Genomic DNA, 24,229 nt, shown 5'->3' with positions numbered 1-24,229 from the left:
TGACTCACTTCACTCTTTTGGTGTGTGAAATGTTTGACTTCTCAACGACTCCTATCAGCACCTTCCTGATTCTCAGCTGTGTTCCGGATAATTGAACTTTCCCAGATAAATTAGGTTCTATTACATTACTGTTAAGATTAGGCAATGTTATTTTCACAACTTGAAACTTGGAGAGAAAATAGCAGTATTTATCTTCTGAAGCAGAGGTTGCTAGATTATAATTTGGAGGAGAGCAGGGACCACATCTCTCTTTTTCATCATTGGATCTCTAGAGCAAACGCAACTGAACAGGCAGAAAATGCTCAATAAGTACTATTGTATGAATTACCATGAAATCCTATTTGTGTAGTCTTTGGATGATGCAAAAGATGGAATCACCTCATCATCTGCTTATTTTCAGAATTATCGAAGATGAGGAATTTTCTGAAAAAAATTTACCCAGAAGCCTGAAATTTTAATATTGATTAAACTCTTTTCAGACATCTTAATTTTATTTCGGACCGCAGAAACACACAAAATGTTAAGATAGCCCATTTTTTATATTTGTAGATGCAAACTATTTTCTCCAGACTCTGGGAACATTGTGATAAATCTGAAACAATTTGTTAAGTAATTAGCCCAATGCAGTTTTGCACAAATTCTTACAGTTTTGGTTTTTATGATTCAGAGGCCAAATTGGTAATGTCGAGGAAGCACTGTGATTTGAATTAATTGTAACCTTAAACTTGCTTCATAATTGCAATCACACTAGGCAACGGCTTGATTTTCTTGTCGCAACACATAAAGCATTAATTAGAGTGAAAATTGCAAAATACAGCAGGGGATCTTGCTGTATTCTAGCAACCTAATTTTAATGGAAACACTAGATTCTGATTTTTATTGAATGAAACAGGATATAAGCTCTTCTTTGGGAGAAAGCTTTGGCATTTCATTGATGACTAGTACAGAAGCTATAAAGGCAAATTCTGCCCAAGGTACAGTTACTGTGTTATCCACATAGGTTAGGTTATGCTATTGTGACAAACAATACAAAATGTCTTTGTCACACTGAGTCCACTTTAGGTTCAGGTAACTCTCCAGGTGGTATCCCAACCTTCCAGGCCCTTTGATCTTGGGGCACCTGCATCTCATAATGTTTATTTATTTATTTATTTTTATTTTTTTGACTGTGTTAGGTCCTAGTTGCTGCAAGGGCTTTCTCTAGTTGTGGTGAGTTGGAGCTACTCTTCATTGTGGTATGCGGACTGAGAACAGTGCAGTGGATTCTCTTGTTGTGGAGCACGGGCTCTAGGCTCGCAGGCTTCAGTAGCTGTTGTGAGTGGGCTCAGTAGTTGTGGCATATGGGCTCGGTAGTTGTGGCTCATGGGCTCAATGGTTGTGGCACATGGGCTCAGTAGTTGTGGCTCATGGGCTCAGTGGTTGTGGCTCATGGGCTCAGTAGTTGTGGCTCATGGGCTCAGTGGTTGTGGCTCATGGGCTCAGTAGTTGTGGCTCATGTGCTCTAGAGCACAGGCTCAGTAGTTGTGGTGCACAGGCTTAGTTGCTCTGCAGCATGTGGGATCTTCCTGGACCAGGGCTTGAACCCATGTCCCCTGCATTGGCTGGCGGATTCTTAACTACTGCGTCACCAGGGAAGTCCTGGAGGCACCTGCATCTCAGCATTTGTGTGATCAATGCCTGTGGCCAGGGAGGTGAGCAGAGAATCTCGTCTTGACTCTGGAGGCTTCTGCTCAGAAGTGATACTCCTCACTTCTGCTTGACACTTCATTGGCCAAAACAAGCCAAATAGTCATGTTCAATTTCACCAGGTAGCAAAGAGTTGTTCTCGTATATGTTCAGGGATGGGAAGAGAATGGGGAACATTGGTGAGCCCTAGTAATGTTCCAGAATCTGATTTAATATCTTTTAAAAGGGAAAACCTTTTTTCTTCCTCTACTGGCTGAGCATTGCATTGATCATAAATGGACTCTTGAGTCTATAATGTAATCAGTACAACTTGAACTACAATAAAGTACAGTATAATTTACTGCAAAATGGGATTTGGTGGGAGGTGGCTCTGTCTTGGATTCTTTCCAAGGGGTGGGGATACTTAGTAGTGAAAATGCCAGAGGGACTGGGTTACAGCACTGCTTTGCTGAGAATGCAGTTCTGAGGCATGGGCCTGGAGGACGGTACCATAGGGAGGCTGTCATTTAGTCATCTTCCCTGGGACCCTGAGAATAAGACACACAGTTTGAAAAGTAATCCTAGGAAACAGAATACTATTATGTTTCACATAGTTTGCTGTCCCCTACCAGTTCTTAATTAGAAGAATATATACACATAGGGAAGGTCTGATAAGACCCAGTTGACAAGATGTGTTAGTTATCCTCCCCCCTCTAAACCAAACACGGTATATTATGCATTTTCCTCTTTTTAAAGGCTGAATATGATTCCCTGTCGTGAGTTTTCTATTGCTGCATCTGGGTTCTTGACTTGTGCAAGGAAAGTATCAATAATTTGAAGCCTCTTGGCTCTTTCTGTAATGATCTTTGGCCAATATGTGCTAAGCAAGCCTTTGATGATGAAACTATGGTCCAGCATGTTGGTGTTAAACTCCTGAATTAACCTTTTAACTGAAATGCATCATGGTAAAATCTGGGTAGAAAGGGGTCAAACAGGGAATTCCCTGGCGGTCCAGTGGTTAGGACTCGTCGCTTTCACTGCCGGGCCCGAGTTCAATCCATGGTCAGGGAACTAAGATCCCACAAGCCAAGTGGTGTGGCCAAAAAAACAAAAACAACAACAACAACAAAATACTCCACCTCCCCCAAAAGAAGAGAAAGGGGTCAAAAAATTATTGCCTTTTGTGTTTCTTCCACATGACAAAAGAACCCCTACGTGTAATTAACAAATGAACTTTCCTGGTACATTGTTTTTGTCACATTAACACAGGATTTGACTGGTGAGCATATCTGGGGGTCAGGGTGTGGTTGGCCTTTCGCTGAAAGTCTGTAAAAGTGCTTCTGCAATGCGCCTTTCACAGTAAGTGCCAGTCATTTAAGAAGCAATCTGAATCAGAGAATGCACTTGAGGTTTGATGTTTGTCCACATTTTCCATTGTTTTATTATTACCACATATGCAGTTTTTATCCCTAACAGCATTTTGATAGTTTGTCACCTTTTTAATAAAAACAGGGCAGTGCATTAAAGGATATTGTCTTGCCGCAGGAATAAGAACAATATCCATTTATCAGGTGCCCATACAGAGTACTGGTGCCAATCTTTGAAAAAGAAGCATCACTACCCTGGCCTGAGAGCATTAGAACACGCATTCTTTACCAGAGCGATGGGCCTTTCTAGGAAAGGGAAACGAGAAAAGAGGCATATTTCAAGAAAAAGAGCTGATTTTTGCAGCTAATGAGAAAGATTTCATTGGATTTTTTCTCTATGTTATTCTCTCTCTTGATTTTTTCCCCCAATATATTTTTCATAATATATCGTCATATACAATGGTACGTACATTGTTACATTCATTCCTTCATTCATTTAATGATTATATATCGATTATCTACTATGTGCAAGGAAAAGGCTAAGTGTTAGAGATAAAGAAACATAATCTTAAAAAATATTCACTGTCGAAAAAAACCCCCAAACATTCACTGTCAACTAGGGGAGATAAGTAAATTAAGCATGAGAGAAATAGAGTAGAAATAGAAAGATGATAGGCGACCACATAAAGGGCATATATAAGCACCTAGGGAGAACGGGAGACAGGAGAAAGATCATCACAGCTTTCTGGGTCTCAAATGATGAGGATAAGTAGATCAAAGGGGAAAGACTGTTGCAGGCAGAGGGAAGACCGCAGAGACAGTTAAGCAGTGGGAGGGTTCAGGGAGTGGCACGTGAGCTGTAAAGATAGAGAGGGAGGGATTGTGGCAGAAGGGGAGGCTGATCAGGTCTAGAAGCCGGCCTCACAGCTCAGGACTGCAAGGAGTTCGGACTTTATCTCGTAGGGGTGGGGAGCCACTGAAAAATCAGAGAGGGCTCTGATCGGATTTCCGTGTTAGAAAGATAACTGTGGAGACAAAGCAGTGTTTTGCTTGGAGGCTGCCATGTTCTAGGCCCAAGATAATGGCATGGCAAGAAGAGGGAGGGTGGGGGATATTTACACCGGAGAATTAAGAGAACTTTTTAAGAGATTGGATGCAGAGGGTTAAGGAGAAGAAAAAATCAGTGATGACTTCCGTATTTCTAACTTGCATTACTGGCATTAAACAAGAGGAATGTAGGGGAGTAAGCATGTTTGAAGGGAATGTGAGTTTGTGATGCCTGAAAATTGAAAAGAACATATCCATTAATGCGATGGTGCTGGCTGGCGTTTATCGAAAGCTTGTGATGTGCCAAATATTGTCGTAAATTGTATGTTTTAACCGGTTTAATTCTCACAACCATCCTAACAGGTATTGCTAGTTTACGTCATCAAATCTAAGGTGCCATCAATTGTAAGACACATCCTAACATCAAAGATGTTAAAATGACCTTTCTAGAACTGATAAAATATGGTATCATCCCCATTTTATGGATGAAGAAACTGAAGCAGAGAGATTAAGCAACTTATGCAAAGTCATATTGTTAGTTAATAGAGGAGCTGAGATTCAACTCTAAGCAGTCTGGCTCTAGAAGCTGTCTATTTAATCACTGTGCTATGTCACCTCTTGGTACATCTGAATCTCAGGAAAGACTGATCTGGGAGGGAATTTGAGATCTGAGTGTCATCAATACCAATTTTTCTGTTATATGGCAAAGGTGGAGATGGAGTGTATGATATTTGATTCATCAATTGCTGATAAAGTCATATAAGCTAAAAAGCAAATAGCATTGATAGATAAAACCCATGCCTCTTTGGATACATGAACACTTGTCAAAACATTAGAGTACACCTATTTTAGACAAATATTCTATAAGAGAGACTAAAAATGCATTATCAACAGAGTTGTGCATCAGAATCGTCCAAGAAAAATTGGAAGTTTTCAGAGAGGAGACAGTGGCACAATTGAGCTTCCTGGCCCTTCAGCCAGGATTTCCTCACACATTTTGTGAAATGATTGCCAAGAGGGGAAGCAGGATGGAAATCTCCTGGAAATCATTGCCATGCAAGTCAAGGCTGTGAGTTTGCATGGGAAGTTCATGATATCTACAGTCCTGAGAATGATTAAATTCCTTACCTGTGGGCAGGTGTGTATTTGGCCACTTGCCTTTGCTTATTAGGAAGACAGTAAGTATCATTCGGTGCCGAGTCACAGCTTTTTGGAGGCAATCCTTTTGACTCAATAGCAACAAATTTGTTTTTTAGGCACAGTTTTTTCCCTTGCTTTCTCCCACTGCCCCTTCTCTCCTCCAGTTCCCAATGGGGGAGCAGAAGGGTGAATGTACAGGTTGTTAAAGACAGAAACCCAGATTACAGAGTTGCCAGGGAAATAGAAAAGAAGCATTGGAGCCCAGTCCTCCAGTTGGTTTAAGCTTTAATCAGGCCAAGAGGGTAAGCAGAGAATAGCTCTGTAGAAGAAGGTTGCAGAAAAGTAGTGTCTGTTTCCTTCTCAGCAGAATCAGGTGCAGAAGACAGGTATAAATTGTCTTTGAAAAGAAGACAATTCTGGTGGAAGAGTCCCAGAAAGAGGGCTGCTTCAGTAGCTAGCCTTTCAGATGGGGTCAGTGTGAACAGCCCTGAGCAGCCTAGGCTTAACCCAAACAACTTACACGCTTAGAAGTGGCTTTCATCCAACTCGCTGACAGTATAATGACAATAAACAGAGCAAATGAAGAAGCCACTTCAGCAGGGAACGGGTTTTCCAAAGAAGAAAGCCATGTTTTGGAGAAAAAGGACTCTAAACTTCTTTTATTTCGCCATGTTTTGGCCCTTGAAGAAATCGATGGTTTTAAAAACTTGCTGTGCTTATTTAATCCCACTCTAGTTAAATCATCCTCACCAAATGTTTTTTGAAAACTCTAAAAAATTCCTGATTTGTTTATATAAGGATACTTGGATAGGAAAGAATTCTATTTATATCTCTTTAGCGATCATTGGCAGAAGACAACATCCTCGATATTTTTCCTTTTTATTTATTTTCTACCATGACTTCTATGAGCCAAACAACCCATATTAAGTAATCAGATTAGCTAGGTGATAAACTGCTTTGTGTAAATCTTTTGAAAAGGAGGTGGCTTATAAATACATTCCAAGATAAATACAAAATAGTGAAAGCACCAAAGTCATCTCCGAAATGATGAAAACAATTTCTTTTGCTTTACTAGAGAAGAGTTTGGCAGAGACTAAGATACAGAGAGATACAGAGAGAAAATATAATAATTTCCTGAAAGAAGAAGCGGGTGATAGACTGTTGGTGGGTGACAGGCTGGGTGGGACCCAGGCAGGCCTCAGGGCAGAAATTTCTCAAAAAGCATATCAAAAAGAAATTACATTCTGCAGCTGCTAACAGGTACTGTGATGTGTTGCCCTCCACAAGATGAGGGTTTATATTTATCTCACTTAGTGACAAGTCCAGAGGTAGGCAGGCTGGTCTGTTGCACGGCAGCTCCCTGATGTCATCAGAGACCAGGCCTGTGATCGCATCTTCAGGTTTACAAAACGGTTGTTGGGGCTCCAGCAATCACATCCATGACTCAGGTAGGAGAAAAGAGGAGAAAGGGAATGAGCAAAGGGGCTCTGCTTGTTGAGACAGTCCTTTTTAAAGAGCTTTCCCCAAAGCTGTACTTCATAACATACCTACCTGCAAAAAGCTTGAGAAAGATTTTCTGAACTGGGCAGCTCCTCCTTTCCCCAGCAGTTCTGCTAATAAGGAATAGGGGAGAATGGTCATTGAGTGAGATCTAGTAGGCTTTGCCTTTGGAGTGGGAGGGAGTGCACTAGATTAACAACACTGAAGGCAAACCATGTTCGTTTAATTATTTTAGCCAGGGTCAAATTTTTCAGAAGCCAAAATGGAAATGTTGCTTTTTTTGTTGATACAGTTTAGCCCTGGACACTATATAATTGATACTATAACATTTCACTGCATCCAGGTATGGCTGAATTATTGGGGTCGATAATTACAGACAATTCTATCACTGAAGAATTCATATTGATACTTGACTGATTATAGAATTTTATAGGGTTCTACTTCCTGCAACAAGGTTGTTATTTTGTTATTATTATTACTATTATTATTTTGAAATGTGTTCAGGAATTAGGAGGTGAATATGCACCTGGCTCATTTTGTTTAAAGCTATTTTTTGGAGAGCTTCTAAGTAGCTGCATCTGCATCCTTGGATCCCAAATGATAGTGACAAAATGGCCCCAAGGGTTCCAGGATAGAACTCTGTAGACGCTCGAGGTTTTCTAATTGATCTCAACGGTGTAATAAACAATGTTGTGCCGTTGGTTGTGGTTTTCATGCTCTGAGGAAATGCAAACCTCTGATATATATCTTGCAACCCTCTGTCCACCAACAACCATCTCTCTCTTCTCACAAAATTCCCAGTGGGTCCACCTGTGTCCCTCACCCCCCACCCAGCTTATACTAATGGGATCTAAGTAGCAAGTTCATGCCTTAAAAAACGTTAAAACAACAAAAATCTTTTAACTCTAATGACAATAATATAATTACATCAAAAGAAAGTAAGAAGAAGTTGCTGATAATGTAGTTCTACCATGTTTGAAATGTTTATTTTGTCTTCTAACTGGAGTAACCTTATGGGAACAGAGAGTGGGTTTCATGATGGCAATTTGCATGGCCATAGGAATCTAGAATATAACGCAGAGGAACTGGCTGGACTGTGGATCGCCAGCTAAGTCCAGAAAGCCTCTGTGCTCGGATTAGCTTCACTGGGCATGAAACTAGGCACCAAATTGAGTTATTTTCTTTTTCTAGAGAACTTTATACGTTGCTACACCCCTGTGTGAAAAATAGAAATGATTTTTGGTTTTAAATCTGAACCAACTCAAAAAAAAATGTGGAAGGAATAAATTCAAGTGTGTGAAAGCATAAGGAGGCAAAAGGAAATAATTCTATTATATTTATTTTTCAACAAGGGCTTACATCTGTTTCTAATCTCCTCAGATTATTGACACATCTGGATGTTTGGCCTTAAGAATTGTAAGTTGCTGTGGTGGCATTTATTTTTTGAATCAACTCTTCAGACCACCCTGGAACTCATGCAACTAGTTTGGAGAGAAGGTTGTGATATTTTCAATAAAGTTACCTTTTGGCATTTCAAAACCAGTGCAAATGGGATTCTGTCATCTTGTGTTTTATAAATTGTGGTTTTGCATTTTTGACACCTGAAAGAAAAATAAGGCCAAAGCCAAAGGCCTAATGGCTTGACAATGACAAATTATAATAGCTAGATAAAGCTATCAAGGGGACATTGGAGATGGGTGTAAGGTTAGCCATTCACATTAACCACTGGGGACCCTAGATTTTAGCAGAAACCAAACAGTAAAGAAGCAAGTGACTTATGGAAACGCTGTTTTAAGTTGGCCTGATGGAAGTATGCATTCTAATGAGGAAAATGGGGTTGTTAAGAAGTAACATTGATTAATACTTTACCTCTTGGCCTGATTCCTTTTGTAATCAGGAGCTAACTTTTCTCCCTATGTGGTCTGATAGGAGTAATTTATTCCAAGGGTATGAATAATGGGAATCATGGAGTAGACCTTTAAGATTTTAGAAAACAAAAACATGATGAAACACTTCTTTCATGGCAAATATTTCTTAAATGGAATACATGATTTTATAGAAAGGAACAGAAGACCATACATCAAAATCCTAATGCAAATTGGCAAAACAAAACAAAACTCTCTTACAGTTCTTTAAAGGTACAATAGAAATAATTAAGCACACAATATGGTTTGATTAGTTTTAAAAGAAGACTCTTTGGGGTTCTCAGACTAGTTCTGGTTCTCTGTTTTGCTATCATAGCCGACTTCAAAATTTTCTCCTGTTGGAGATAAAGTCTTACTAGATGGGGTGATACCGCATAGCAGATTGACACTGAAAAAAATGATATTCTTTAGAGGCAAGTATTGTGTTTCATTTCGAAAGGAAATGATCATACTTATAGAACATCTGATATATCCGAGAGACAAACTTATCTGTTGTGCTGACATCCTTGTGTCTCTAGATATTATTTTATTAGATGTTCACAAAGCAAAAACACCAAACATATATCCATGCCTGAGATAAATAATAAAAGGTTCCCAAGTATCAACCCAAAGGCAATTTATAATGTGTAATGGAGGTTTACTTCTTACAGCTTTTCAGTAGAGATGGCAGAAAAGGGGTTAGAATCAGTAGGCCAAGATCCAAAGACCTCACCTTGCATAAAATAGCTTTGTAATTTGCAATGTTCCTATTTCCATTTCAGCAGAGTTTTCTGTTTTAAGAAGCTAATAGGTGTCCATTGGGACCAACTCATGGCCTCTAGGAATGGCTTCATTGCAATTCAGTAGGGTGGTAGCTTAGTATTGTATAGCCTTCACTCTGATGACTTAAAAAACGGTATCACTTCTGGTATCACCTGCAGTCCTGTCATTTTCAAGCCTCAGATCTCATGAATGCGTGAGTCACAAAGCTAACTAGGAGTATCTCTAGTTAATCCTTAGTGTCTAACTCTTGATTAAGCACCAGTGGGCCTTTAGCAGATGCTTTGATGGTGGAAGATGGGCGTGAAGGTGAAAACTGAGTGCACAGACAACACAAACATTTCATTTAAGTGAAGCTTTACCTTTCTTCTAACCAGAGACTGAGTCACAGCTGGGCTACCAGAGATAATAATAGTAGGCTGGCTTGAGTTTTAATCCACCTCCCCCTTTTCCCCTGTCCACAGGCAGTCTGCTCAAAGCACGGGTGGTGGTGGGGGGGGGTGGGGGATGGTTTTGGGGAAGTTTCTGGTGTCTTTAATGACAGACCTTTGGAAATGCTCATGGACACTGACAGCTAAATAGGGACTGAGCAGGACCGTCTCCTTAAGACACTCTGGAAGGGCGTCTGGTCAAGCTTGGAGGTGTTTCTTTTCCAAGTGGATCCTTTGCCTGGCCTGGAGTGCCCAGATGACAGCCATTCTTTCTTGAACATCTAAGAGAATCCGTTTCTCTTTCAGTAAACCTTTCCATGGCCTGTTTTTGGCCACTACTGGAGCTATAAATCAAAGGATAGGAAGGAGCAGGACTGGGAGAGAACCAGATGTAGAAAAGTGCCGGTTCAGAGAGAAGAGCAAAGCGGGAGGAAAGAACTGGGGAAGCAGAGATGCAGAACTGGGCTAGAGGCAGTCCCAGAACACTTGGAAGTGGAAGGTAATTTTTTTTTTTAATGAGAAATAATCTCATTTTTTTATTCCAAAGGATCATGTCCTTCATGTCAGTTTGGCTCAGAAAGAACTCAGGTCTTAAAAGTAAGGCTGTCACGACATTTATTTTGACATATGTAACAGTTTTAGGTTGAAAAAAGGTTTAACATAAAAGATTACCTTTAAAACCCACTGGGACATTCTCTGAGGAATTCCTTGGCGGTCCAGTGGTTAGGGTTCTGTGCTTCCACTGCAGGGTGAACTGGCTCAGTCCCTTATTGGGGAACTGAGATCCCGCATACCACAAAACAAACAAACAAACAATAAAACAAAAATGCACCAAAAAGCAAAAACCCACCAAAAAACAAAAACCCACTGGGACATTCTCACATAAACTGGAATATTTTGTAAATGATAAAGTTCTTTCTTCAATATTCAACTTTTCAGTTTCACCCATGTCTTCAGTATGGAGTTCTTAACATTGTTTTTTTAAATTAAATTAACTAATTAATTTAATTAATAAATCTTTTTGGCTGCATTGGGTCTTCATTGCTGCCCACGGGCTTTCTCTAGTTGTGGTGAGCGGGAACTACTCTTTGTTGCGGTGTGCAGGCTTCTCATTGCAGTGGCTTCTCTTGGTGTGGCGGCTTCTCTTGTAGAGCACTGGCTTTAGGTGCACGGGCTTCAGTAGTTGTGGCGCATGGGCTTAGTTGCTCCAAGGCATATGGGACCAGGGATCGAATCCATGTCTCCTGCATTGTCAGGCAGATTCTTAACCACTGCGCCACCAGGGAAGTCCCAACATTGCTGTTAAAGTGGTCCTGGATCTTCAAAAACAGAGGCAACTTATCCACTTGAATTTATGTTGAAGGCAAGGCCTTTTTCTCAAAGTGTCCTATCTGCCCGATACAATAAAGATCAAACCTCCTTATTTTATATGTATGAGAAAAGTAAAGGGGATGAGTGGAAAGCTCTAAGTAGGACCCAGAGCAGACAAATGTTTTTTTCTCACTTACGCATATTATTTTATTGTCTGTCTCCTTTCACTGGAATGTAAGCTACAGGAGGCCAGGATTTTTTGTTTTGTTTTCATTTTTTTAATTGAGATATAATTGACAAAAAATGTCTTTGGTTTTCAGATCTTAAGTAGGAGGAATAATTGTGAAAAATATTTTGAACATTTAAGATAGTAAATGATAAAAAGAAAATCTCTTGAAAGTTTGCCCATGTTTCCATCAGTAAAATATAACTAGACTTAAAAAACATATTTTGGGACTTCCTATGTGGTGCAATGGTTAAGAATCCGCCTGCCAATGCAGGGAACACGGGTTCGAGCCCTGCTCTGGGAAGATTCCATATGCCATGGAGCAACTAAGCCCATGTGCCACAACTATTGAGCCTGTGCTCTAGAGCCCGTGAGCCACAACTATTGAGCCCATGTGCCGCAACTATTGAAGCCCACGTGCCTAGAGCCCGTGCGCCACAATAAGAGAAGCCACTACAATGAAGAGCCCGTGCACCACAATGAAGAGTATCCCCGGTTGCAGCAACTAGAGAAAGCCCGTGTGTAGCAACGAAGACCCAACACAGCCAATAAATAAATAAAATAAATAAATTAAAAAAAATATATATTTTTTGAACATTTAAGAAGTTCTCTCTTAGTATTTACTGGGCATATACAGTATATGGCATCCTGAACCTAAAGCAATGGTGAAGAGAAAAGGATGACATCTTCCACTGAACTGACCATGAACTGACATTGAACTGAACATTGGACTGAACACCTTCCATTGACAGGCAAATTTGACACATACAAAGTTGACATTTAATGGTGCTGTAAGTAAAGGTGAACACAGATGGACACACCATAGAGGTGAGAGTTCACCATTCAGTGAAAGGAAAAGAACGTTTCTCTCCATCCTTCTAGGGCTGACAGGTTGGATGGAATTCACAGAGGAAGCGTGTCAAGTCTTTGCCCAAGATGAGAGTTGCGCTGCCACATACCCAATGGAAATCCTATGGATTTGTTGCTTTGTGCATGTGGGAGAATTTTTTCCCTTCAGCCATTCCAGAGGGCTCCGTAGGATTTGGAATCTTGAGGTATGTGCTAATCATTACTTGAATCATCAGGAAGAACTCTGCTTGTTCTCTCTTCCTTCTTCCTTTTTTGTTTTCTCTTCATCATATTGTGGCTTAAGGCTTTCTCGAAGGCCTGCTCTGATTTCAGAATCTATTGTATGTGATCTTTCTCAATGTTTTCTTTTCTGTTTTTACTGGTTGGATCACATTCAGCTCTGATCTCTCACCAACCAGAAATTCTTATTCTTTTGACTTATTCATTTCCTTTACCAGGAAATATCAAGATAAACCACTACATTATCAGGTCTAATGCTTATATGATTTTCTGTTTTCTTTTCATCTGATCTTTAAGGTGCTCTCAGCCATGTCTTAGATTTACAGGGCTTGTTTTTGATCTGTTTCCAACAGAAGATGATATTTTATCTATTTATTAGTAAAACTTTTTAATTCATGTCATAACTCAGTATTTTTGAGGACTCAGTATTTTATAGTTATCTAGAAATGTGTACCTCTCTACTTTTCTTTACCAACTTATTTTGTTATGTAAAGTCATATAAATATTTCTTATAATTTCTTCTTTTTCATTGAAAAAGCGTTTTGGACTGTTATGCTTTATTTGGTATCCTTAATTTTGCTATTGTTAGAGAAAATGTCCAAATTTTGAACCTCTGAGTTTTGACCTCCAGTTTTCCTGATGAGAGGATATACATTCTATATCCAAAATGTCACTCCAGGTCAACCTGCCTGTGGAGATTTGACTCAAATCTTTTGTCCATGCACAATGAGAGACTTAGTCCTTCTAAATGTCTTAGAGACCCTTTCTGGCCTTGGGTGCCTGCTTCTGCTGATGAGTTCAGCTCATACCTTACCCACCTCTGTGTGTTGCCCCTTTTCTACACTGTACCCTGCACAGGACACTGCCCAGATCCTTCTCCTCCTCCACATGCCAAGTCTGTGTATAGCAGATGTTCCCTGAAGTTCAGGGGAATGCCGTTGCTTCATGAAAAGAAGTTAGAATTATAGCATCCTTAAAAGTAAATACATAATATCCCAGTTCTCAAAAAGCTTTGGTCCTTGGGAACGGCATACGCTACCCTTTTCAGCAGGCTGCCTGGTTTGTAATCTTCTTCTCTTCGTTTTCCATCTTCCCTCTGGTCTTGACTCCATCCTTTCAAGTCTTGTTATTTCTTATACTGAGAGTTTAAATCTTGTTAAGTCCTGCCATTTACTGGGGCATCTTTTCAGGATCTCAACTTACACCTAATGTTTCATCTTGGCATCTTCCCAACCAAGACTTTTTTTTTCCTATGAGGAATTTTGGCACCTGTTGTCAATCCCTCCTGGCAGCCATCCCTCCTCCCTGCTTCCCAATTACATGAATTTAAACCAGAGGACGCCATTCCCTCTCTGGAGTAAACCTTTTGGTATTCTCATTATTTTAAATGTCTTGTCTCATTTCATTAAAAAATATACATTTTTTTAGCTTCAGCAGCTTTATTTAACCTATATGCCTATTACACTCCCCCCCGGATCAAATCACAGACATTGTATAATTGTATCCATAAGTATTTTAGTTGCAACACCAAAATATAAAAACGTGAATAAATACCATTATCACACTTAACAATTTACAATAAGTTCAGTATCATCAAAAATTCAGCATTCAAATATATTTATCTCTCTTTTTTTTAACAATTTGTTCACATCTAAATCCAATTGTAATCATTTCAATCTCTTAACTAATTCATTAAAAAATATTTTTAATATTATAATTTATCTTACATCAAAAGACCTCATGAAAACATTACGAAAGCTCTATAAGTGTCAAATATAATACAAGTGAAGATAAGTGAAAGTGAAAATACCAGATCAGCTTTTACAAAAATTGTTTAACATGCATTATTTCAAAACATTTTACCCCACTGTGGCATTAAACTTTGTTCCTTTTTTTCCCTTTAGTGATTCAAAGTCATACATTCTATTTCTACTTTTATGGTTGGGATCAACTTAAAGGAAAATATATACATATACATTCATATATGTATATATATGAAGCTAGTTCTCTATCAACGTCAAGAATGAAAAAGTATAAATTCTCTCTGGGCTAAATGTGAAATTTAACACATTTTCAAATTCCCAGAAATTGTTGGAATAACCTGAAGTTTTAGTTCTGGATTATTATTTTTTCATATTACACAATTCCATCCTTTAAAATAAACGTGTCAAATTTCAGCATTGCAGTATCAACGGTTGCTTAGACTTAGCTGTGTTTTACCAACTCTATTGGTCACTACTCTTTCTTTTATGGAATACTTTTTCCTTCTCATAAATTCTTTTGTAGGGAAAAAACCCCTCCATTTTATATCTTCTTTGGGCACCTAAAGCACATCAGGGCAGTCAGCTTTCCCTGCCTTGGCCAGCCCTGTTCTCTAGACCCAGAAATTACAAATGATGCCCAATCTTACCTACTCTTCATGAACTTTGACACTGGGTCCTATTCACTGATTTCTGTGACTCGTCCTTGTGTGCAGGCCTGTTCTGATCTGGAGGGTCTAGGCCAGGCTCTTGGTGGGTGGCGGACCCAGTGGGCTTCTCTGGGTGTTTGGTGACACTCCTGTCACCTGTGCTGGTTCTTGCTGAAACAGTGAAACTCTCTAGATCTCTACTGTATTATTTAAGAAGGAGTAGCAATATTCACGTGTTTAGTGAATGATAGTAAGTAGTTCTGAGTTTATACCTGTAGCAGTATTTGCACTGAATTCGCCTTTCCGTTTTTCTCCCCACCACGTCCACCTCCCATACCTGTTTGATTTTGCTCTCCACACAGGTTAAAGCACACACGTGTGCACACATGCACCTGTGTGTACCCACACAGTCTCATACTCAACCAGAGGGGGGAGGACATGGTGGAGTCAATAAAATGATATGAAGACTAGACTCCCGAAATCTACATCAGAGCAGTCCAATCAACTGCTTAACAAGAATTACATTGATTTTTGGCGGGAAATCCATCATGGTCTCTGCCCTCAGGAGCACACTGTGTTGCGGGGGCAATCGGATGAGCCCACAGGAAATACCCCCCAGAGGAAAGAAGAGGGGATGTAGAAAGGCTGAGTGCAAATCCCCATCCCATCACTAGTGGCTGCGCGAACTGCAATAAGTCACTTAATTTCTCAGAGCCTTATTTCTGATTTCTTCTGACAAAAACAGCTTTAAAAATGTTTCTTATTTTTTTTATCAAGAGCCACATAGTGTGGCAGCAAGAAAGACAGAAAAGGATAAGAAATAATTAAGTCTGCTCTCAAAGTCTGTAACCCACTAGGGAGGCCAGACAAGTACGCCAGATAGTATGAGAACATTGGTGTCCAATATGACAGATGACCCTCTGTGGTGCCCCTATGAGGTGAGAGATGGTAGGAGAGGAGAGAGATGTTACTTAACATCAAATGAGCTCGAAACCACACCGTTTAATACTTGTTTTGATCTCTGATCTCAGTTTGAATATAGCAGGTGAGACTCAAAATTGGCAAGAGAGAGAAAGCAAAGTTCTGGGACAGGTGGGGTGGACGCCTGGGCAGCTGGCCAGTGTCTAGGAGCCACGCTTACCCCCAAACAGATCATTCCACTATCAGATCGGACGGGTTCCCACCTCACACAGTGTCTTCCATCTGTCTCAAAATATTGACAGCCTGAAGAAATGATGTAAAAGAGCAAATAAGAAGTGAGGAAGAGAGAGATTACCCAGGGCAAACAAGAAGGATGGAGGCCAGCTGTTCTCCATTCTTCCCAGGGACAAAGAGTTCTGTCCTCTGATGGGTCACAGCACCTTATCTTATTGCACTTAGCACTTTCTACCTTGGATTGCGGTTATTTATGTAGGAGGCTTATTGGCCCTGTGGAACTGCAAAGCGTGTGCAGCCTGGAGCCTGCCTCTTTCATCTTCGGGTCCCCTCCACATGGGCCTTGCACTTTACAGGAACCCAGTGACCGTGGGTTAAAAGCACAGAAAGGCTGGATACAGCAGTGGTTGGGATTTAAATCACATGGAGTTAAGGACCGTCTTCTTGAGGGTTGTTGAATCAGGGAATAATTTACTGTGGAATGTTATGTCCTTCTCTAGAGGTCTTAAACAACAACAACAACAACAATACACATTCTCATCAATTTGCAACGATTTAAATATGGTCTTGTGTGTGGCCAGAGGGAGAGAGCAGCTGAACGCTCAGGACTCCTTCCAGAGCTCGGAGCTCTGATTTTGTGATGGGAAACGTTACCTTCAGCTTCTCTCCCCTCTCTTCTCTCCTGGTCAACCAGGTTTAACTCCACTTGAGAGTGATACATTCACAGGAAGATTTCTGCATCTTGTCCCTTCATGAACGTCTCCTCTTACCTGGAAGAGAGATCTGGGTTTGGGCTTATTCATCAGAACAAGGTCCAGCCCTTATCTGAGGCCCTGGCAGGACTCGCTTTCTACCTGCTCTGATGGTGGTGTACTTCGGAGGAAATCAGATGGCAGGGCTGCCTCCCTCTTTGCATCTGGAAAAAACTGAGGCCATTAATGATGGGGATGCTTTTTGGATACACGTTTTTCTGGAAGTCTTCCAAGTGGGGACTCTAATCTTGGCCTGAAGATTTTTTTAAAGGCATCTCAAATTTCTCTGTCACTGGCTTTGGGCCCCCAAATACCAGCCATAGAGGCCAGGAAAATTTTCTCCCTCTCCTTTATTTGAACCTGTGGCACTATGTGAGAATAAAGGGATTTCTGACAAGGGAACCACATTCTTCCACTTGACAGTGAAATCACGTTTCTCCACTTGAAAGGAATGTTGCCTCCTAAGTCTAGTTTTCAAACAGTTTTGGAATGAGACAGTCAAGGACCACTAGTTTTTTTTTTTTAATTGAAGTATAGTTGATTTATGTTTTGTTAATTTCTGCTGTACGGCAAAGTAATTTAGTTATATACATATATACAAAGTAGTTTAGTTATATATACACACACGTTCTTTTTTTTTAAAATATTCTTTTCCATTTTGGTATATCACAGGATATTGATTATAGTTCCGTGTGCTATACAGTAGGAACTTGTTGTTGAGTCTTTCTAGTTTTGATTTCTCATTTCCCGTGGGCTCCAGAAATTCCTCGTTTGCTTACATTTCTTTAAATTTCCTCTTGAAATATGATAGTAAAGGGTGAAGGGGCTTCCCTGGTGGCACAGTGGTTAAGACTCTGAGCTCCCAATGCAGGGGGGCCAGGTTCGATCCCTGATCAGGGAACTAGATCCCACATGCATGCTGAAACTAAGAGTTTGCATGCCACAACTAAGGAGCCTGCCTGGTGCAACCAAATAAATCAATAAAAATTAAAAAAATTAAAAATAAAGAAAAATAATAGTAAAGAGTGGAGACCTCTTGGTGGTTGGATAAGACCAGGTTTTTTGGGAAAGAAAAGAGAATAATGGTGCAACATTGAGCTGAAGTGTCCTGAGCCCTCACTTTGGGCTCCTGGAAACTGGGGACAGCAGCTTCATCTCGTCACTTTACTGTAACTCCAGATGTCTGCCTGAGAGAGCCAGCAAGCATGCTGGATGCCATGCAACACTGAGAATGCCACCAGACACTCAGGGGCAGTCAGAAGGACAGGTGACTCCACTACGCGTATTCTGGGAGTCTGCATTGTCTAGACGTGTGCTCTCCAGCCCCAGATGGCTACCGAGCACTTGAAATGGAGGTAGTCTGACCTGGGATGCTCCGTGATCGTAAAATACACTCCATGATGTCGAAGACTTAGTACACATGAAGAACGTAAAGTAGCTCAATGATATTTTTCGTGGATTGAATGTTGAAATGATGGTATTTTGGATATACTGAGTTAAATGAAATATACTACTAAGTGTAATTTCACCTGTTTCCTTTTACTTTTTTTAACATGGCTACTAGAACATTTAAAAATACATGGGTGCCTCAAATTATATTTCCATTGGATGGGGCTGGTTTGACAACATTGGAAAGGTCTAGGGGCAAGTCTCCTCACTAGATTTTCTCCTTCACTCTATCTCTTCTAAAGTTGTCAATTTGGGCAAAGATGCTATGTTGTTTTGAAAGCTGCACAGGCCCTTCTCCACATGCTTCTTGTTTTTCCCATGAAATTATAAATGTCTTGAGTGGCTTTAGGTTGTAGAGTCAACAAACCCATAATAGGTGATAACTGTTGTGTTTGGTATGGTGCTGGGTTCAGAGATTGCAATATTTGTCTGCGGCCCCTGGAATCTGCTGCCTAGAGATAAGGCAGGTAAGTACCCAGCCACTGGAATCAAACCGCGGAAGTGTGGATTCAGGAGGATGGATATTCCATTTGCTTGTTTCTATATTCTCCCTGGTTCTACTCATTTTTGTATATAATTTGTTTTTATCACACAAATAAAAGATGGTCATAAAAAAGAGGAAAAAAGAAAGAAAAGAAAGGAAAGGAAAGGAAAGGAAAGGAGAAGAAAGAAAAACAAAAGAGAAGAAAAGGAAAGAAAAGAAAAGACAAGACAAGGAAGGGAGGAAACACCAATGAAGCAGAAAACACAAACCTCACCATTGCCACCGTTAGCATTTGGATATGATCCTTTCCAGGAATATATCTGATACTTTCAAGTATCAGAACGCAAACTCAGATTAGGCATTGCAACAAAGGAATTTGTGACTTCTCAAAGGCTGGATCCAGAGACTCAAGCAATTATTAACTGTCTACCTATCTGTCCCTTCCTCTCTGACTTTCGTTTGTGCTGTCATCTGTGCTGGCTTCATTCCCAGGCTGACTTTCTGCTTATTCTGGAAAGAAGGACCCTGGCAGCTCAGACTTCTATGATCCTTTGTGCATGAAATGTCAGTTGCGGGGTGGGTGGTGAGGAGGAGAGGGGAGGGGAGGGGGAGTGTAAGGAGGGGGTAGGGAGTGAAGCAAAGAGGGAAGGAAAGGGAAGGGAAGGGGAGGGAGAAAGAAGGCACTGGATGGGACTTCCCTGGTGGTCCAGAGGTTGGGAGTCTGGCTTCCAGTGCAGGGGATAGGGGTTTGATCCCTGGTCGGAGAACTAAGATCCCATATGCTGTGGGGCTACTGAGCTAGCACACCTCAACTAGAGAAGCCTGTGTGCTGCAACAAAGATCCTGCATGCCACAACTAAGACCCAATACAGCCAAAAATGAATAAATAAAAACAGAAAAATGAAAGAAGGCACTGGGTCAATCACTGTGTTAAGAAATATGAATCCAACTGGTCTACCCAACAAAATCCACTGATGGAGAACAGAGAAAGAATAGTTTCCCAGAAAGGCAGAAAGAAAGGATCCATCTGCCTGTCTGCCTGTCTACTACCGGCCTACCTACTTATCAGCCTGCTTACGTATCTGGCATAATAAACTATTTGGGGGGATGAAGGAGATAGGAAAGTGCCTAAGTACTTCTTAACAATGCAGGCTCATTTTACTGAAAAGGGCAAGACCAAAGCCAGATTAATAGGAGAGATAGCCTTACCTCAATGTGACATTAGACTGTGATTTTTTCCAAGAAAAATATTATCATTCCCCTGGGTGAGGTGTGCTGACCTCTTCTGAGTTGACATTTCTGGTAAGGAAATCAGTTGCCGCTCTCTCTGGTACAAAGACTGAATGGGACATAAAGACTCCACATTCACTTCTGCTCACAATAGGAAAGTCCGTGTCTCCCCCCACCTCACCCCATCTAACCAAAGAGACCTCACTGATGTTTCAGCCAGGGCTGGAGGTGCTGCTCAATCGTGCTGGATGCATAAGGACTGAGGAGCAGAGCCCCCTCTTTCTGATGGAGGGAGAAGTGTTGCATTTCCCAAGGTGGGGGGGGGGTTGGGGTGGGGTTGGGTGGGGGCGCAGGAATGAGTTACAACAGGGGTGGGGAGATCTAGAGCGATTGTCCAGAGAGAAGAGAGTATTTTCAGGGGATGCTCTTGTTGCAAAGACCGAAGTCTAGCAGGGCCTTCTGCTGTGGTTCAAGGGAGCAATGACATTAGATTGCATTCTTACTATTATCCCTCCTGCGATTTACTGTGTTTTCAAGATAGACCCAACCTTGTAGCAGCTAGATTCTTACCAGGCTAGGCAAGGTCTGCAAGAGGGGAAGGCTGGACCTGCCTTTACTCTCTTTTGAGGGAACTGATGGAGAATGGATGTCAGTCCTAAGAGAAAGTTCAGAGACCCATGTGGCAGAAATGGCTGAGAAGACTGTCTAGGTATAAGAGACAGTAAGAATGAATTCATTGATCTTGCACCCCTTTCCTGCAGAAAGAATTAGTGAGCTATACCTTTGGACCAAAAAGGAAGAAGTTCTGACATTTCCATATGTATAATATATGTCACCTGAAAATGTCAGTATCTCCACTGTGGATGCTTGTCCAACAGAGAACACATCTACAGTCACTGGGGCTCAGTTTATGCTCTTATAAAGACGGACACGTTTCTAACAGAGAGGAGCAAGGGTGGTAAATATTGAAACTTGAGTGCCCTAAATGCCTATAGATCACGGACCCTACAAGGGTTCTTCATGCGCTGTCTGCGTGACACCCAGGATACCTCTCTCGGTCTACGCTAGGATTCTTCTGGCACCTGATAAAATAAAATAAAGACAACACATAGTTCAGGCTGCACAAAGGTCAAAAGGACACACATAAATAACGGGTATACATAAATAAAGAGCAACCTTTGCCTCTAAAACTGATATACCACCTGTTAATCTGATCATGTAGAACATGGTTCTTAGACTAACATTGAACATGATAAAACTTGATTTACAGAACAATGTACTTTGTAAAATAAATGATTGCAAAATCCTTTGAACGTATAAAGTCTTATATGGACATTTAATGATCCTGGCAATTATTTTACAACTTAATTGGGGGAAAATGAAGAATAGAGTGGCTTAACGAATTCAAAAATTTATCAGACTTTGTGTTACGAGGGAGATAAAAAGGAGAGTTTGTAGTTTAATGTCACATTCTGTGAACGTGAAACCCACAATCAGAGTTCTCAGCATTTTTTAGACTGGACAGAGTATCCTTGGACAAAAAGATTTTGATTATCCAATTAGCGTTAAGTGAATTATATTTTACATTCTGTAAGAATAATCTTTTAAAGAAACAACAAATGTTATGGGCTGGCATGGCAGAGAGGTGGGAGAGCTGATGAAATATTTAGATAGGGAAGACTTGCGACTCTTTCCATGTGAGTGGTATCTTGAAAGCTGCTCCAGCCATGAGCACAGCCGAAATTAGGTGGGTTTCCTTTCTTTAAAAAAATCTATATATTGCAGTAATAAGATGATATTAACATAGGCTTCGGCGTGGACTTACAAAAGGCAATAATGCATGCTGTATATTTTGTTGGGGATTACAAAACACTAAACATTTGTCCCATCCATAGAATTTTCCCTGATGGTCCTGAGAGCCACATGGTGTAGGCTAAATGCAAATGGATATTGGAGTTTTATTGTATTTGGCTACCAAGTCTATTAAAGAAATAGCTAACCATGGCTGTTCACTAGATGTGCTCTTGGCCTTGGGATTTTTATGCCTTTGGTCCTTGGCTACAATAGTTCATATATAATAAACATAGATTACAGTTGTTTCCTATCATGAGATGAATAATATTTAACACAGCTATTCAACGTATCTGACTAGTAACCTTTGACCAAATCACTGGAATAATTTGACTTTTAAAATCAGATTTCATCCTGCTTTGACGTGAATTGATTCACTGCTTCCAACTCAAGGTTTGAAATGGGCATTTAGGCACATGTGGCTTCCTAGCCTGTAAGAAAGGTCAATGCCCAAACAATCTTTCATATTTGCAGTTCAGATTTACTCTCTCACAATCATTTTGCAACCCATCTGCATAGGGTTTACACCTTTGAGGTATAATCCCAAGTCATTTATCACTTTTCTGTACACTAAAATTAAATGGCTTAATTCTCAGGGGATTAGTTGAGAAAACATTTGCTGTTTCGGCCAAGCCTCTATAATCTATATTTCTCACAGTTGTTAAAATGTCAGACTGAAAGAGGGGCAAGCAAAGCAACAATAAAGTTCAAAGAGAGTAAACTATATTCTCTCCAGTTATGGCAATTTTTTATCGGTCTCATTGATCCTGGATAATAAATGCATGTTGCTATAAATTTTAGAAACTTAAGAAGATTTGCAGAGAATCAGTGTTACAAATAAATGTGTCAAGAAAAAGAGGATTTTGCTGGCAAGGTCAAGAGCTGGCTCTTTCTGGGGGAAAAATGCTGGCCTTGTGTTTTCCCACAGATCTTTGAGGATTTCCAAACGTTTAAAATCGAGTCTCTCTTAGAAGTATGTCTGTCGTTGAGCCACACAATTAACAAATTAATGAACTCACTTTCCATTTATCCTTGAATTGTAATTGTCAATTGTTGTTGGTTAATCTAAGTAAAGCCTTGGGCCTTTATTGGAACTGTTAGCATCTGAAAGCGTTGGCTGCCTGAATTTCCTCAATGAACACTCAAGACTTGTGACATTTAAACATACTTGTAAAATCTAGGCATCTGTTAAGGTCCATCAATAACCTGCAATCAAGGTGCGGACCTATTAGCAAAACAAAAGAGCAGCCTTGGAATTAAAAGATAAATATAAGAATTCAGGGATGTACTAATTGCTCTTTCATGTTACAGCTGTTCAAATTTGGCCCCCAGCAAAATTTCTTTCCTTCAAGAGCAACTGTGTGTGTGTGTGTGCGCATGTGTGAGCGCGCGTGCACACGTACACATGTAGATAATCACCTCTATGGGGAAATTCAGCCTTTTCAGGAGTTGTGAAAAAGAATTATGTGTTAACAGCTTTCCTTTTACCTGTAATATTTGCATAGACAGAGTCCCATTCCCACCCTTATTTGAAAAGCCTTCTTCCTTCTTCCTTCTTAGTCATTTCCTCTTCTCTCTGACATGACCTTGAACACCCAGGCTTTTCCCCACGTGGTCTGTCTGCCGGCACGGGTGCTGGTCTCCTCCTAGCTTGGCCCTGCATGTCCCGACAGGGGCCGCGTCTGGGCGACAGCCAAAGGCAGAACAGCTGTGGCCTGATGAGCAATGGCGGGGTCATCCCCAGCCGGGAGGACAGAACTGCTTTAGGGATATCCTGTTGGTGACGGAGAAATAATCACCCGGGATGGCCAGCCAGCAGGAGGCCCTGTGTTTCCCTTTGACCAGATACCAGTCTTGAGCCAGCTGTACCTGGAAAAGACTGAATTGCAAAATGTAGCTGATTTCAAAGAGCAGCTATGAAGTTGCAGGACACCACAGATAGCAAGATTTGATTGCCTACAAGTACACATGCAGTTATGGTTTTCTATGTCTACAAGATGCACAAAGTAGATATACCAAACTGTGGCCAGAGCTCGGGGACAGCCACCGTGGTAGGTACTGAAGACAAGATTGCTTTCGCGTCCTTCCAGGACTCTACAGACTAGAGGCGAAGGAAGTGATGTGGCCCTGCAATAAGGCCAGCATAGCGGGGTGTGCCGACGCCAACAGCGCATCCCCTGCTCCTAGTCTAGAGCTGTTTCTCTTTGTTTGTGGGTGTGTAGTGTGTCCACAGTAGGAACTGGGATTGTGTGGTGATGGACTAGATGTGAGGGAGTGGAGACTGTGGTCAGGAAGAGCAGCCAGAGGCTACCACAAGCGTCTGAAAGTTGATGAGGACCTGCTTTGGGTGAGCTTGGTGGAAAAAGAAAGATTAGATACATCAATTTTACACACACACACACACACACACACAGAGGATTTTTTCTTTGGAAACACAA

General features: G+C 40.8%; 1 long non-coding RNA gene across 1 annotated transcript in view; it reads left to right on the top strand.

The window, feature by feature from the left end:
* LOC130835799 (uncharacterized) overlaps nucleotides 1-12,418 on the top strand; it is a 71,693-nt gene extending 59,275 nt beyond the window's left edge. Inside the window, exon 5 of the long non-coding RNA XR_009049037.1 lies at nucleotides 12,254-12,418. This is a non-coding gene — a long non-coding RNA (uncharacterized LOC130835799). The remainder of the gene's footprint in view (nucleotides 1-12,253) is intronic.
* Nucleotides 12,419-24,229: the final 11,811 nt, after the last annotated feature.

The sequence above is a fragment of the Hippopotamus amphibius genome, chromosome 14 (assembly GCF_030028045.1).
Source record: "Hippopotamus amphibius kiboko isolate mHipAmp2 chromosome 14, mHipAmp2.hap2, whole genome shotgun sequence".
NCBI classification, from domain to species: Eukaryota; Metazoa; Chordata; class Mammalia; order Artiodactyla; family Hippopotamidae; genus Hippopotamus; species Hippopotamus amphibius.
Note: the sequence above shows the minus strand (reverse complement) of the source record. Positions and strands in the feature narration are given on the sequence as shown.